Raw genomic sequence first — 15,933 nt, 5'->3', positions numbered from 1 at the left:
TTCTTTAGTAATTTTGTGCATGGATTGAGATCATGGTGACTTCACAATTGCATCCTATTGTCTCAAAGTAATAAAAGATGGAAACTCATCTTCACAGACTCACTGACATCAAGATGGAGCCTGGCCGAGACTCCAATAACCAGCTTCTTATATTTTCAGCAGTCTTGTTTATTCACATCCCACTGGACAATGCCCGTAATTATCTAGGACCTTACCTTTTTAGCTAGCACTCTACAATATTGTAACTTAAGAATGAAAGTTAAATTTCCCCCTCATCAGTGACAAAATACATTTAGAGATATTAGAGACAATTACATTGAGGCTGGTGGCTACAGCCCAAATGGCTGAGTCCCAACTAGTCCAGAGTACTTGCAAAAACACGGCTTGGTCCACTGGAACCCATCACTAACTCTGTCACTTACTTTACAAACTCTCCAAGACTCTGTGTAAGTCTCCTCGCAAACCAATTTGCACGGTACCTGATGTCAAGGAGTTCATAATTCATATATCTGATCTTGGCCTTTCAGTGTATGCTGAGTAAGAAAAGACTAGGCTTTTAGTTTATGCTACCTTATTTTGAGAGTTTTTAAAAAATTTTAGGTAACTTTTAAAAATGCCATCACAAACATCTGTGCATCCACAATCAAGTAAAAATTACTAACATTGTTCATATTTATATCAAACACTTTTATTAAGTAAACAAAGAAAATCATATAAATGGAATTTGTTTTAGAGACCCACTTCCATTCCTTTCCTGTCCATTCCCCTGCACCAGCAAGCACAGTCATCAGTTTAGCGAGGAGAGCTTTCTCATATCCTCCAGGCATTTACAGTACTGCCAGCGTCTGCATCTCTTCACCTTTGCTATCTTGGATCAAGAGAGCCTACCTACCACTGTGCAGCAGAGCAGAAGTCTCAAGAAGGAAGCTACTCCCAGCCTCACCCCTACCCTGAAGCCCTTAACAAGTGACTGATGGAAGTTGGTGCCCCTGGTCCTTAAATGAGACCTCAAAGGTGCCTATTCCACCCAGTCTTCCAGAATTCTCCAGCAGGACTGTGCGTATCCACCATACTTAACAGCAGTGATTTACCTGACAACACTTACTTTATTGGCTTTCTTCTCTTTCCTATTTCACTTTTCCACTCCCCTGTTGGGATTCTTGTGGATCACCTCCCAAATGTACTGCCTGAACTTACAGCTGTGCCTCAGTGTATGCTTCTGCGTACCCCAAATGGCAATGCTGCCAATCTCTGTTAACATAGAAGAAGAAGAATGCTTATTCACGGTAAAATCCATTGAATAAACACACACCTATGCATTTTCCTTTGGCTGGTCACTTAGGTTAAGTCTATTATTTTGCTATTAAAAACGAGGCTGCCTCGAATCGCTTGAATCGCTTTGCATCCCCCTTCCAGAACACATGTCAGTTTCCCTCCGGAAGACACCCTTACATGGCATCATAGCTTAGTCACAAGCATGCACATCTTCACTTTATCAGATACTGTCATGTTATGTTCCCAAATATGTAACACATTTTTTATGCCAGTGACAGTAGATTTCATGGGATTTAAAAGCTTTTGTCAGTTTTGTTTTGTTTCTTCATAGTTCTTCAAAGAATCAACAAATCAGTATTGGTCATTTGTTTAGGACTTACAAGTGAACTGAGGACAGTGGAGAGCACAGAAAACTGTCCAAGAAATGAGAAAAGTTAGAATCAGAAACAACACAACAGATACAAATATATGTATGTATGTGTAATACTTATATAAGTAGTATGTGTTCTATAACTAGGCAATATAACTGTGTAAATATGTATGTACCTATCTGTAAATCTATGTATTCATATAAACTATATGTCTTTGTCATGGATAATATACTGAATATGCCCCTTAGGTAGAATCAGAAAGTATAGGATATGAAATTTCCACTTTCCTAAAACAGTTCACTTTTAGAGACTTAAATACAATATTTTCAAGTCGTGATTCATTTGTTTATACAGACTCCTGTGAAGTCCTCTTATTACCTGGGTAATTGTTACTAGAAGGGAACTAACACTAGGAAATTGAGGGTAGTAGGGAGTAGGAGGAGCCACTGCGAAACCCAGAATTATGGGAGATGTGGCAGAAAACAGTGGTGAATGGGCCTGAAAAACAACCCCTGCAGCTGGGCCCAGGGTCAACTCCATCCTACATAATGATAGTAATAGTACCGGTGGTATAGTCTTGCATTTCTTGTTTCTATTTTCTGGAAGCTTCTTCAAATTATGAAATTATTGCTGTAGTAGAACCCAAAACACTGTTTTAGGGAAGATTTTTATTAGCTTACCTTTTCATGTGTAAACAAGGCTATATAAAATAAAACATACAGTCCATATACCCCTAACATTCACATATTCCACTGAACTTCTAACTAAAGAAAATTGGCAATAGATGAATTCAAATGAAACTCGGGAAACTTAGGGAATGGATTATCTACACTGGATTATTTATCTATGAATAATCAAGAATAGACAACAGAGGAATACTTCTATAACATTTGGATAAAACATAATCCTCTATACACGAAGACAATATATGTGTATCTGACATATAAAATAATAAAAAATCAATTTTTAAAGCACTAGCTAAACATTTGGCTACCCTTGTCTTATTAAGAGTTTGGATTTATTTTAACCCTCAAGAATATCCAGAGCTAATCTTTACTACAAACGCCTAGAGTTGGGGGTTTGATTTGGAATGCTTGCTTAAGTACTGACAATGTGGTGATCATACAACTAAAGCCTTCCACATTTATTATTCATTTTTTAAAATTTATTGTTGTTCACTTAAAGTCATCCCACCTTTTTCCCCATTGCTTGCCTCTACCTTGCTCCCCCATGCCCACAATCAATCCCTCCCCATTATCTGTGCCCATGAGTCCTCTATGCGTGTTCCTTTGCTCGCCCCTTCCCCTGATTCCTCCTTTTGAAGCTGCATGTGCATCTCAGGCTTCTCAGCCTCAACTTGTTCTTTATATTTCCAAGTCTCTGGTTCTATTTTGCTCATTTGTTTTGTTGATTAGGTTCCACTTATGGGTGAGATCACATGGTATTTGTCTTTCACCACCTGGCTTATTTCACTTAGCATTTATTATTCATTTTATCTAAACTTATAAATGTGTGAAGGTGACCAACCATGACAAGATTTAAAAGTCTTTGAACAACAATGGAGTCTTTTAACTCCATTGGAAAGAATTAAAATAAACCAAGTATACATGTAAACATGAAAATTTCCACATATTCCATTGATGGGTTAACTGTTGACTAGTGGATTATTTGCAAAATTAGTTGTATATATACACCTGTAAGAGACAAAAAAAACTCCTACCATGGTAATTTGAATATGAAATTCATCTTTAAAAATAGGTAGGATATCTTTAGATTAAAAAAACTCAGTAAAATACAGTTCCTTCTTTATTAAATATTTTAGACATTTCCTTAAAGATGAATTGAAGAGTATAGCCTATTAATATTAATATATAAAGCTGATCTCTTTAGAAATCAAACTTTCGAATATTTATCACACTGAAAAATCAATCAGTAGAGAAATATATTAGTGAAAAATAATTACCAATCCGGACATGTAAATAATTATTAAAAGCAGGTTGAAGAATTTTGTCAGTCTCTAAGTAATTAAAATGAAAATAAACTAAATACATTGATATTTGTACATATATACCTACAGACACATCTATGTGCCTGCATACAAATACATATACACAGGCTCTTGAAGATGGACTTTCAAAACTCTCTGCCGGGATCACCTGCAGGCTTTTCCAGCTGACTGCTGCTCAAGGGAGAGAGTCTAGGGAAACCCAATCGACCCGATCCAATTTAGATATGCAAATTTTATCTTGTGTGCTTGAAAGGAACATTACGGCACTGCATAATTTGCATTTTCTCTTGTAAGATATAATATTTCTAATCTAATAAAAACATCCCTCCATCGGCCACTTTAACACTCACCACATTTTATGCAATCCATTGTTCCCTTTTACTTTTAAACTATCCTTTCATATTTGAAACTATCCAATTAGTTTATTAAGAACAGATAAATATATTATGGAAGCCAGTCTCCCCACAAAAGAGGGAAAAATTGTAAGTGGTAATTAATTGGTAACTTATGACATACTTTGAGAGAACAGACAAAAAGAGTCCTTGGAAGAAAAGAAAGAATCACATTATTTTATGCCAAATACACTTTTCCTGATGAGTCTGATGAAAAGTGAGATTTTGAAATGAGAACTAGATTTTTTAAATTAATAATATATTTTCATAGAAAGATATGACACTCGACTAAGGTTTTGTTGATTTAGTTAATGAGCTTTGAAAAATCATTTTAAGAAAGTGACTATTGGGTTAAGATCTATCTGTAAGTCATGTTTTATAGTAATCTTTTTCTCATTACCAAGACAAGTAGGTAAATGTCCACATTGTATTAATACTAATAATATAAAAATTTCAACCTTTAAGTAGGAAAAATAAATTGTACATCTGCCCTGAGTGTCACCCTGAGTGTCACTCAGGGCATCTGCCCTTCTATGTCACTTCTACTAATATTTCTGTCAAAATCATTTATACATGGAAGAATTTAAATAAGACCAAGTTTCATTTAGTAGACAAGATACTATGAAATTTCTCTTCTGAAAGTAGTATCACTTCTCCTGTTGACTCTCAGTCATACTCACTCCCCTGTATGTTATCCAAGCTGGAGAATGCAGGAGGAAGAACAATTTGGAGAGAGCCCCTTTTTGGCCATGTAGAGTATGCAGAGATGTGGGAGAATAATAAAAGTGGACAACTGGATATACAGCTCCGGTATACAAAATATGTACTAAAACTGAAGATTTTGGGACTGTAAAAAAAAGTGCATTTCAAGAAGTTCATGCTTACTCCCTCCCCCCACCCCAGGCAGTAAAGAATTCATTAGGAAGAAAGTTACAAATTTTATGTCTTAAGTTTGCATTACCTTGGCTTTGGATCCACTAACCTCAGAAAAGGCCTTTTGTCTCTAAAACAACTCTCTGAAATACTGTCAAAAAGCTTCTGTTAAAACCATGCTAAGTGAAATAAGCCAGTCAGAGGAAGACAAGTATCATATGATTTCACTCATATGTGGAATCTAATGAACTGAACTAACAAGCAAAATAGAGACAGACTCATAGATGGAGAGCAGATGACAGCTCTGTGGATGAGGCGGGTAGGTGGAGGGATGGAGCAAAGACAAAGTGCTCACAGATGTGGACAACAGTGTGGTGACTGGCAGGGGAAGGGAGTGGGTGGAGATGGCAGGGGGTATGAGGGGATAAATGGTGATAGAAAAACTTATAAAGAAATAAATAAACTATATTTTTAATGCAGAAACGTAATGTTTTCCCCAGCTAAAACATGTCCCATGGTTTCTTCTTGTCTTCATGAAGATTTCTCTACATTTTAGCATCTTCATCATGTTACTCTCATCCACCTCTATCTAGGGCGCCGCTTCCTGGGTTCCCCCTCACACACAAAGGCTGCACAAGACTGTGGTTCCTGCACGGCGATGTTCAAGCTCAGACCTCTGTGTCTTTACTCACAACATCTCCTCTTTCTGAAAACACTCTTACCACCTTCTGTGCCTGGCTTACCTCTTCTTATACTATAGAATTCATATCAATTTTTCTCATGTAGGGGTCCTTTCCTAATCTTTCCTAATTTTTAGATTGAGTTTCACAGCCCATGCATGGGACTCTGTGAGTCATGCTCTGTCCAGGTTCACAACTCTTTTATTTTACTCATTTGTACATTCAGGGAATTGGTATTGTTTTTCTACATCAGTGTCACAGCTCCTCAGAGAGGTCTGCACATGATAAGCACTCTGGGTATCTGGTTGAATTGAGTTGAATTAGGATTTCCACACTGAGTGTTCAGCTGATAAATCATCAGTCAAGAATTGAATCTTATGGATATGGGAAAGAATACAGTTTTTTATTGTATTTATAACTGATTTCCAATAGTCTTCTATTTATTTTCTTTATATTATTCATGTTATGTCCCTTAATTTTTTTTACTTTTAAAGGCCATAAACTAGCAACACTCATTACTCCAATATTCCCAAACCTTACCTACTAAACCACAAGGAAAGAAAGGCATTTCAATGAGTAATTCCTTGGTATATTCAGTCACTACTTGGTTCACACCTCAGATTCAGCACTCACTGGCCTAAATGTTGGTCAATTCCTTAAATGGTTTAAGCCTAAATTTTCTTATCTCTTGTAAGGGATGAGTGCTATATCAGAAAACAACAGAATCTACTATAGTTTTGCAGATTAAATGAGGCTATACATTTTATATTCATCTATAGGAGTAGAAATGACAAATATGAGGTTTGTCCAGAAGCTGTCCACCCATGTAATATGAAAAATAGAGACATTTATTGAAGAAGATATGATACAAGAAACATTGTACATAGAACACTAGTGCCTTAGTCCCCTTCAAAGCAGGCACCTTGGGACCTCACACAGTTCTCCCAATCACCATCAGCTGCCCTGTCATATTTTCCTGAATCTCATTGATGGTCTGAAATCTACTAACTTTCAAAGGTGATTTTAGTTTTGGGAAAATCCAGAAGTTGCAGGACACCAAATTTGGGCTATAGGAGACCTGAGTCACCTGAGTGATTTGATGTTTCACCAAAAAACTGCACAAGGTGTGCAGAGTAGGCACATTGTTGTGGTGAAGCTGCCAGTCACTAGTTGCCCATAGCTGTGGCCTTCTGAATCATCTGAATAATTTCCATGGAGGAATGGAGGAATGCTCAAGTTTCATGAAAAATCTGATGCAGATTTGTTGCTCTACTTGCTCAATTTGTTGCTCTTACATTTTGAATGTGACGACCACACGGTACACATGCTCAATCACGGGGCGTCTACCACCCTCACTGACTAGTACAGTGAAATCATCACTGCTCACACATGCACATCCTAGTCCACTCTCCTTGGCTGCCAGGTTACTTCGATGCTAGAAACCATTCTCATTATACTAACAATGGCTGGGCTTTTTCTGGACAGACCTCATATAGTGTTCTTCTACATTTAATAAACTTCAATTAATTTAAACTATCTTTTCAAACATGAATAAATCTCACATATAATTTTAAATAAGATCAAAAAGGGATACAAACAAGGTTATTCAACTTACTACATTGTTTTACTGATTTTAGAGAGGAGTGAGGTAGGCGGAAAGAGACAGAGAGATAAATATTGATTTGTTTTTCTGTATATGTGCCCTGACTGGGGATCAAACCTGCAACCTTGGCAATTGGGACGATGTCTTTATTAACTGTGCCACCTGGCCAGGGTCTCAACTTACTAAATTTTTAAAACACGCAAAAGGATATGCAATGTTAAAACTATGTACAAGGGGGACCTCCAAGTTGAATTATTGTCTAGAGGGTGGGCTCCGTGAAGTACAGGCTTCCTCCACCAGGCAAGTGTTCTAGGAACCCACGGGTATCAGTGTACCAGACGGTGTTGTTGTGAGAGTCTGTGTTCAGCTTCAGCGAACTGTTTTTGAAGATTCTTTCACCATGGTTGCCCATTTCATGATGGTGATTTATGAGCACACCTGCCCACACCGTGCTGGGTGTTCAGCAGTTTTGGACCAAAAATGGTATGACCCTCGTGCCCCACCATTCTTATTCACCCAATCTCACCTAAAGTGACTTTTTTCCCTGCAGATGAAAAACAATTCTTCAAAGGGAAACATTGTGCTGATGTGGAAGAGGTGATACAAAAAAGAGCAGAAGCACTAAAAGGCATCAAAATTGACAAGTTCAAAAATTGCTTTGAGCAGTGGAAAAATGTCTCACTAGGTATATTGCATCAAATGGAGAGTATTTTGAAGGTGACTGCAGTTTAAACATGTCAGAACAAATACACAATATTTTATAAATAAATTGCAGGTTTGGGGGTTGCCAAATAATAATACTTGTATTATTTAGAAGTGGACAGGAATGATACAAATGAAATTACTGATTTATCTTTGTAAAAGCTGAGGGCTAAGAAGGAAGCACTTTTAGTTGTATCCCTAAGAGTCTTCTTCCTCTTTAAAGGTTTTTAGAAAATATGGTAAAATTTAAGCATGTTACATAGTGATTGGTAAATTTTGTGTTTGTGTATTTATAATATACTTGAAATAGTTTATGCTATTAGTTAGAAATTAAAGGGAAAACTTTTATTACCTAGAAACATATTTTTGTAGTTTCACATAATAGGACCAAATAGACTCAAAGTTACACCTAAAAGAGAAAGTTAGATTTAAACTATCTTAAATTATTAAAATTAATATTAGCTTTTATTTTAGCCAGTATCACAGAGAGATAATTTATTTCTCTTTATGTTCTATGGTTAATTGGGCTTCAAGAAAATATAAAGTGACCATTTAGCACCAATTTAAAGATCATTAGCAAAACAGACTTTTAATGAATGATGGTACAGATGCTGATTACTAAAGCTGGAGTTTTTAATTAATTATAGACCTCTGAATTATATTATTAGATCAAGAGAAAAGGGGCTTATATTAAATTAAAATACAATTATTTAAACATTATCACTTGAAATACAAATCATGACAAAAGCACAAATAATATCCATACTCATTTTTGAAAAGTTAGCAAAGTATTAAAACTCTTTAACAGTCTAACCAGGTAACCAAGTGAAATAAAGAAAATGTAATGTCAACAGCTCAAAAAATTGTTGCTCCAGAACCAACTCTATGCAACAGCATGAAGCAAGAAGAAAACTATATCATTTCTCAAGCCATTACTTTAAAAAGAATGCCTTTTATGTAATTTGGAATCACACTATCCATGTTTTTGTAATCCATTTTCTGCATCACATTAGCCCACGGGCTTTTCACCATTTAAAGATCCTCCTATAATATACTTTTTGGCTGCCACACAGTATAGTTGCACTATAATTTGTTAAACCTCTACCATATTTGGTTTTTGTTTCTAATTTTTCATTTGTATAATCAACACTTCAATATATAGTAAGCAATTTTAAGGTAAATTCCTACAAGTGAATCACTGATTTAAAATATGTAATTTGTTGAAGAGAATTTATTTCAGAATAGTTTTTAAATTTGCAGAAAAATTGAGAAGGTAGTACCCAACATTCTTACATATTCCACATCCAGTGTCCCTTATTTTTTACCATTTTACATTAGTATGGCATATATGTTAAAATCAGTGAACAGCATTGATTAATTTATTTTGTTAAAATTTATCATTTATTTTGATTTCCTTAGTTTTTGCTGAATCTTTTCTGTTACAAGGTAGTTTTCTGTATCCATCAGGTGTATTGTAAGCTATCCCACTACTGGAATTTGTCTGATGTTTTTTCTCATTACAGCAGAGTTATGAGTTACTGGGAGGAAGACCACAGAAGTAAAATACCACTTTTATTACATCATATCAGGGGTACCTATCATCCACATGGTTGACTAATGTTGGTGCTGACCTTGACCACCTGGCTTAGGCAGTGTTGTCAGGTTCCAGTGTAAGGTTGGCCTTTACTCTTCCCCCTTGCACACTGTACTCTTCCGAAGGAAATCAGTGTGTGCAGCCTACTCATAAGGAGTGAGGAGTTGGGCTGTCTCCCCTTGAGAGCAGAGTAGCTACATAAATTACTTGGATTTCTTCTGCACTGGTTGACTCCTTCCCTTCACTTATTAATTAAATTTAATACTTATTTATATTGGTATGGATACAAATAATGGTATTATTTTATATTATAATCTAGTACTTCTTTGTTTATTTTATTGCTCAAATTGTTCTGGCTTTGGCTATTGGGACTCCTTTTGCTTGGTGCCTGTGCTCCTATGTAAGGTCTATAGATTTTATTCAATATTTTGTTATAAAAACTTTAAATGCAGCCTTGACCTGTGTGGCTCAGTTGATTGAATGTTGTCTCACAGAGCAAAATGTTGCCAGTCCATGAGAGGTTAGCTGATGAATGTTTCTCTTTCACATCGAAAGAGAACCCTCTCTTTCTCCCTCACTTCGCCTGTCTAAAAATAAATAAATAAAATATTTTTAAAAACTTTAAATGCGCCCTGGCTGGTGTAGCTCAGTGGATTGAGCGCGGGCTGGGAACCAAAGTGTCCCAGGTTCGATTCCCAGCCAGGGTACATTCCTGGGTTGCAGGCCAGAACCCCCAGCAACCGCATATTGATGTCTGTCTGTCTGTCTGTCTGTCTCTCTCTCTCTCTCTCTCCCCCTTCCCTCTCTAAAAATAAATAAATAAAATCTTTAAAAAAAAAACTTTAAATGCACATGAAAGCTGAACAAGTCACAATGAATATCTCTATATCCACCATTTGACTCAACAATTTTTAAAATATTTTGCCATATCGGCTCATTTCTCTCAATACATATTTACTCCTTTTATTGCTATTGAAATTTATGGTAAATTGCAGGCATTTCATCCCTAAATACTTAAGCATGCAACTTCTAAAAATAAGAATATTCTCCTTCATAACAGCATAACATTTCACATTTTATAAAATTAACAGTAATTCTGTGATATCATCTAATTACCAATCTATACTCAAATAGTACCAAGTAAAAGATATTTTAGATGTTTATTTGTTTGTTTTAACTTGGATCCAACAAAGGCTCATACATCTTTAGCCCCTAGAATAACCTACTGCACCCGTCCTTTTAGAATGGTCTCCCTCAGATCTGACATCTTTCTATAGGTAAGTTGTTTTTTCTCCTATTAACTCACTGAGAACGAATCCTAGCTGTCAACTGTCACAAGTCCCAGAAGAGCCAACTGTATTTGATAAGCTTGTTTTCAAATGCTTTATCAGTGTGACTTCCTCTTAATCCTCAGAAAAGCTCACAGGGTTTACAAGCCAATGGTAGCCTCGTTGTATTTCATCTACCCAGTACTCCTTTATGGTTTCTGATAGTTGAAAGACAGTCTTCCTATTATCCAGTGTTCCTTAAGATGTCTTCCTTTTTTTTTTGTTTTTGTTTTTCTCTCGATAATACAGATGCAGTGTAATTGTACGTCTGTGCTGATTCTCCTGGCTTTATTTGGCTAAGATTATATCAGTTGCATCCATAACAGTTTCCTCAGCATTTACAAGCCAGGTTCAATCTTAGAATTCAAAGACAATCAATAGACTATTTGAAAAATGGAAAGTTCTCATGAACTTAAAGAGAAGAATGAAAAAGTTAACAAGATCCTTAATCTTTCAGTGTTAGAATGCAGTTTGCCGCACTCACTCCCATCAGAAAAAGGGGTTGCACTCACGTGGGCAGAGACTCTGCTGAAAGCAGATCAGTTAGAATGCTTACAAAAGAGTCACACTGCTCCAAACACTCATCTTAAATAGTCGTTAATCTATTTACATACACGAGCATAAGTAGATTGTCATTAACAGTTTGGAATTAAAGCAATGGGCAGAAGGGAAGAAATCCCCAAATCTTAAGTCACCTTATCAATATCTAGACAACATATATTCCAAGCCGAATAACTGAACACGTGACCTGTGGACTGTAATGACAACACAGACAAATGCAATGGCATCTATGCAATTCGTCGCTCTCCAAGAGAATCCAGGGTTCATGGCTGACACAATAATATAACGTTAGAGAAAAGACTGCTTCTCAAGATCATAGAAATAAAGACAGTCCAAATACTGTTGCAATCACATTATTCCACATTTGAAGATATTCCACTCTTTGCCAAGTTTTTGTCTGTTGACATTTTGAAGCCTCCCTCACTTTACACAGACTAATCTTTAAAGTAAATTGATTTTACATATGCCTTGAGTTTACAGCTTTTTTAAAATTTCTGAATCCATGCCATCCTAAGCAGGAATGCCCATGTCCACCAAGGCAGGGCAAGTTAATTTACAGATGATAAAATTAATCTAGGCTTATAGATATGCAGGAATATTAGACAAGCATCCAACAACCCCCATACAGGGCCCCACCCCTCCCCAAAACATCCCGGGGACTTCATTTTGTAGTCAACACTGTAACCTCAGGGATTTACTGCACCACGTGCTTGTTCTGTTGGAAGCCGCATCAGAGCCTCCCTGCTCCCGTGGCTGTCTCTCCCCTCAGGGCCCTAACGGAGTGGGCCTGGCCTTTAATTACGGAGGCTCTTTTTTCTTCCCGTGTGAAGAACCTTTGTGAAATAGCTATTATACCTCCATTCTTCCATAGTATACTTTAAATAAATGGATGGAGTGTAGGACAGACTATTAACACAAATTAACCTGACTTTTCCTTATCGATTTAGCACATTTATTACTGTATGTGCCACAAAGTTGTGGTAATGGGTTTTCACAATTTATTCAAGATAGGTCCATTATATGAACCTTCAACTGAGCGTTTAGATCCCTCTATAGATATAGAAATGGGATCATTAAATATTTAGCCTCTGTCTCTCAAGGCTGCTAGAACAGTTTGTATGCCTTTTCATTTTTTTCACTTTATATTTTAATCTTCCATTCACGCCATTTAAGGTTTCCACTGTAAAAGACACGTGATTTTTTATCTTTCCAAGTACAAAGTTTCTCTTCCTTTGTGAGGGTTTTTGGGTTTATTGTAGCGATGGTTTCCCAACACTGATTTTTATCTTAATGAGTTCTTGTGAAAATAAACTTCCCCCAGAGTTCATTTTAATTACTATCACTAGTAAATGTTTTTGCATGTGACTTATTATTAGAGCCCTTTGTTTGCTCATACTGGTTTCCTGCAGGATTCACTTACACAGCTGGTTTGTGTCTGAGGGTGTGCATTTCCAAAACAGAGACTGGCTGGTGAAGCAAACTTGATACAATGACACACAAATCAGGGCAATGCCAGCTGTTCAAATATTCGCCTGCAATTTAAAAATGTTAAATAAAGCAATGTCCACTTGGGAGAGAAGAAGCTTGTCTGTTAGACAAGGTTTTATTAATTAGATATCATCTTTGGTATGTGCACTGGAAATGAGTATTCTGTTCACCAGCCAAGTAAAACTTCATCAGTGAAACCGTGACATCCCTTTCTCTAAGATCTATATTCACTTTATTCTGCTGCTCTGCCCTTTGAATGGACTTGTCAATTTCCTGCTTTCCCATGGGAACAATTTCAATAGCTTTTATGTAGATACACATTTTTTTAAACCTAGCATGCAACTGTATGCAGTGACTCGATAATAGTTGAGTCCATTTTTACATATTATACCATAAATGAAAACCTTTTTACTTAATGGCCAACAATCAAAACTACTGTGATTTAAAATACTTTTCTGGGGTTTTTTTCTTTGCTTAAATTCAAAATTATAAAACTCTTTGGGAGAAATTGCTTTGCAAGCCTTGATTAAATTATCTAGATGCAGCTGTATATGGAAGCACAAATCTAGTAAATATCTGTAATCCATTATATTCTCTGCTTTGGTGATTAACAGTCCATAAAGAGATTTTCAGCAAAGCTCCAGGTTTAATCTATGCAAGCTTTCCTTCTAGGATGCCCCCTGAACCAGGCTGCTGTAGTAAGAAGTCAATGATGCAGCCACAATTTCAAAACTATGACAGTGAATTTTTTAAAACCCTGAGGAATTGCAGGCCCATTTACTCCATCTGTGGTACAAGGCAGAGAAAACAGGAGCAAGCGTGGATGATACTTCAGTTACCGAATATAATGAATTGTGCAGGCAAGGAGGGCTAACAAAACACACGTTAGCATTCACTACGGGGTTTAGCATCTTCTACAAAGTAAGGGAGATGGGCTGTTTATCACCAGACCCAAGCTGCCTGGAGAACTGATCTAGTCTTAGGTTATTTCCAAAGCATTTAGTTAAAATAATTCACAGTAATTGCTATTTTTATAACCTGATGGATCTATTTTGTCTAACTAGGAGCCTCAGTTCCAAATTTTCAAATGCACCTTTACCAAAATAATGATAACAATAATACATATTTACAGCAAGGAGAGAATATGTCAGGCTATGTTTATAACATCAGACAGTTACAATTACATAGGAAACAACAGAAAATAGCAATGAAAGCAATTAAAGGACACTGTTATTATCCCAGGTCAGTCATAGATCCTTTTTTAGACGCTGATTTGTTCAGCAGGACAATAACTAATTGACAGTCATTTGATTGAGGATCCATATCTACAATCCAAATGGTGTTCAGTTTTAACCATTTAGCAGGTCCATCCTGAGCACAGCATTTGAAATGTTAACAAATAAACAAAGCAGGAGGCTCTTGAGTAACTGAATATCCTAACAGCTATCATCATTAAAGTAGAAACATGAAAGTGCTAAAGAATTTTCAGAGTTGAGGCTTATTAGGAATGACACTTGCTATTAATTCCATTCATCCATTGCATTGTTTGAGAACAATTACCTATAAATAGAAAAGACAATAGGTTGAATAGCTAAATCAAATCCAAATTCACAATTCTTGGACACTCTGATAACAATTTTTTTGTCCTTATTCTACTGCCCCTTTCCAAGCTATGGGCATGTATGTACCTGCTGTGTCTTGCATAAAAACAAATATATAAAGTTAAAATAAAATTCTAGAAATTCTCCCTGGTTTCAAAAGTAAAATAATAAAAATGTGAAATCATGAGACAGATAAATATTTCAAAAAATATCCTGCTATCCATAATGGAAATTCTAGGGGCAAAAGAGAGGAAAGGAAGAAACAGCATGGGGGGGATCAAATTGTAGAAAGCCTTCTCTTGCAATGTTAATAAAACAACAGAGACAAAGGTTAAAATACAAAAAAAATGGTGAGTAAGATAGCAGAACAGGGGCTCCCCATGCATACCCCCACTTTAACAATAATAATTTGACAGCCACCTATAGACAAAGTGCTTTCATGGAATTTTGGGATCCTGGTAGGGTATTGTGAAATACATGTGGAGTCTAAGATATAGGAGGGCTGGTTTATGAAGGTAAGCCCATGCCCAGGTAGCTGACTCAGGGACTGTGGTCCTGGCTACATATCCAAAAACAAGGTCACCCTTTGGCTCAGGTACAGCCCCATCTGCCTTTGATTCTGCCAGCAGCACCACATGCCAAGTGGCTCAGGAGGGTCACACCCGTGCTTGCTTTGGGGACAGGTCTGCAGATCATAGTCCTGGCTGTGGATCCTGAAACATCAGTGGAACTTACTTCCAGCCTCAGCCACAATCAGGACCCAAGGACTCACTGAGCGATCAGCAGGAGCTTTTCCCAAAGAATGTGGTGGGATTTATGGCCATCTACACACCTGGTCACAGGCCCAACATCTGTGGACCCAACTGTGAACCCGAAAGCATACCCTCCTGAAAAAGGGGCAGTTCCATCTACCTAGGGACCAGACAGAATCTGGGACTGCCTGACGCTGGAGACAGGTTCACCAACCATACAAACCACTGTAGACCCAGCAACAGCCATGTGGCCAGGCCCCAGTCTAGCTTGACTGCAAGTCTGGAGATAATTCCATCAGCCTGGAGAAACAACAAGAGTATATCTTCCTCTGCCCAAAGCAGTCTGCAAAGGGAAGAGAGGTTTTCCTCTTTAAAAGTACAGACACCAATACAAGACTCCAGGGACCATAAAAAATCAGGAAAACATGATTGTTTCCTTCAACTGTCACCAGGTGAAGGAGAGGTTTTATATATGTAAATGCTGAAAGAAAAAAAAAAACCCTGCCAACTGAAAGTACTACACTCAGCAAAACTCTCTTTCAGAAATGAAGGACACTCAGAAACTAAGAAAAGCTAAGGACTTCACCACCACTGGACCCTCCTACAAGAAATGCTACAGGGAATTCTTCAAGTTAAAATGAAAGAACTCTAAGTAGCAACATGAAAATATATAAACATATAAATTCCAATGGTAAAGGCAAATGT

General features: G+C 36.9%; 1 long non-coding RNA gene across 1 annotated transcript; it reads right to left on the bottom strand.

Annotated features, from left to right (window-relative positions):
• Nucleotides 1–1,330: 1,330 nt before the first annotated feature.
• LOC118497061 lies at nucleotides 1,331–15,642 on the bottom strand. The gene is made up of 5 exons (XR_004899611.1): nucleotides 15,443–15,642; nucleotides 14,436–14,572; nucleotides 12,754–12,919; nucleotides 10,730–10,734; nucleotides 1,331–1,688 (listed from the first exon to the last, which is right to left on the bottom strand). It is a non-coding gene; the product is annotated as an uncharacterized LOC118497061 (long non-coding RNA).
• Between the last annotated feature and the right edge of the window lie 291 nt (nucleotides 15,643–15,933).

The sequence above is a fragment of the Phyllostomus discolor genome, chromosome 10 (genome assembly GCF_004126475.2).
Source record: "Phyllostomus discolor isolate MPI-MPIP mPhyDis1 chromosome 10, mPhyDis1.pri.v3, whole genome shotgun sequence".
Taxonomy (NCBI): domain Eukaryota; kingdom Metazoa; phylum Chordata; class Mammalia; order Chiroptera; family Phyllostomidae; genus Phyllostomus; species Phyllostomus discolor.
The sequence above is the reverse complement of the archived record's forward strand: the minus strand, read 5'-3'. Positions and strand labels throughout refer to the sequence as shown.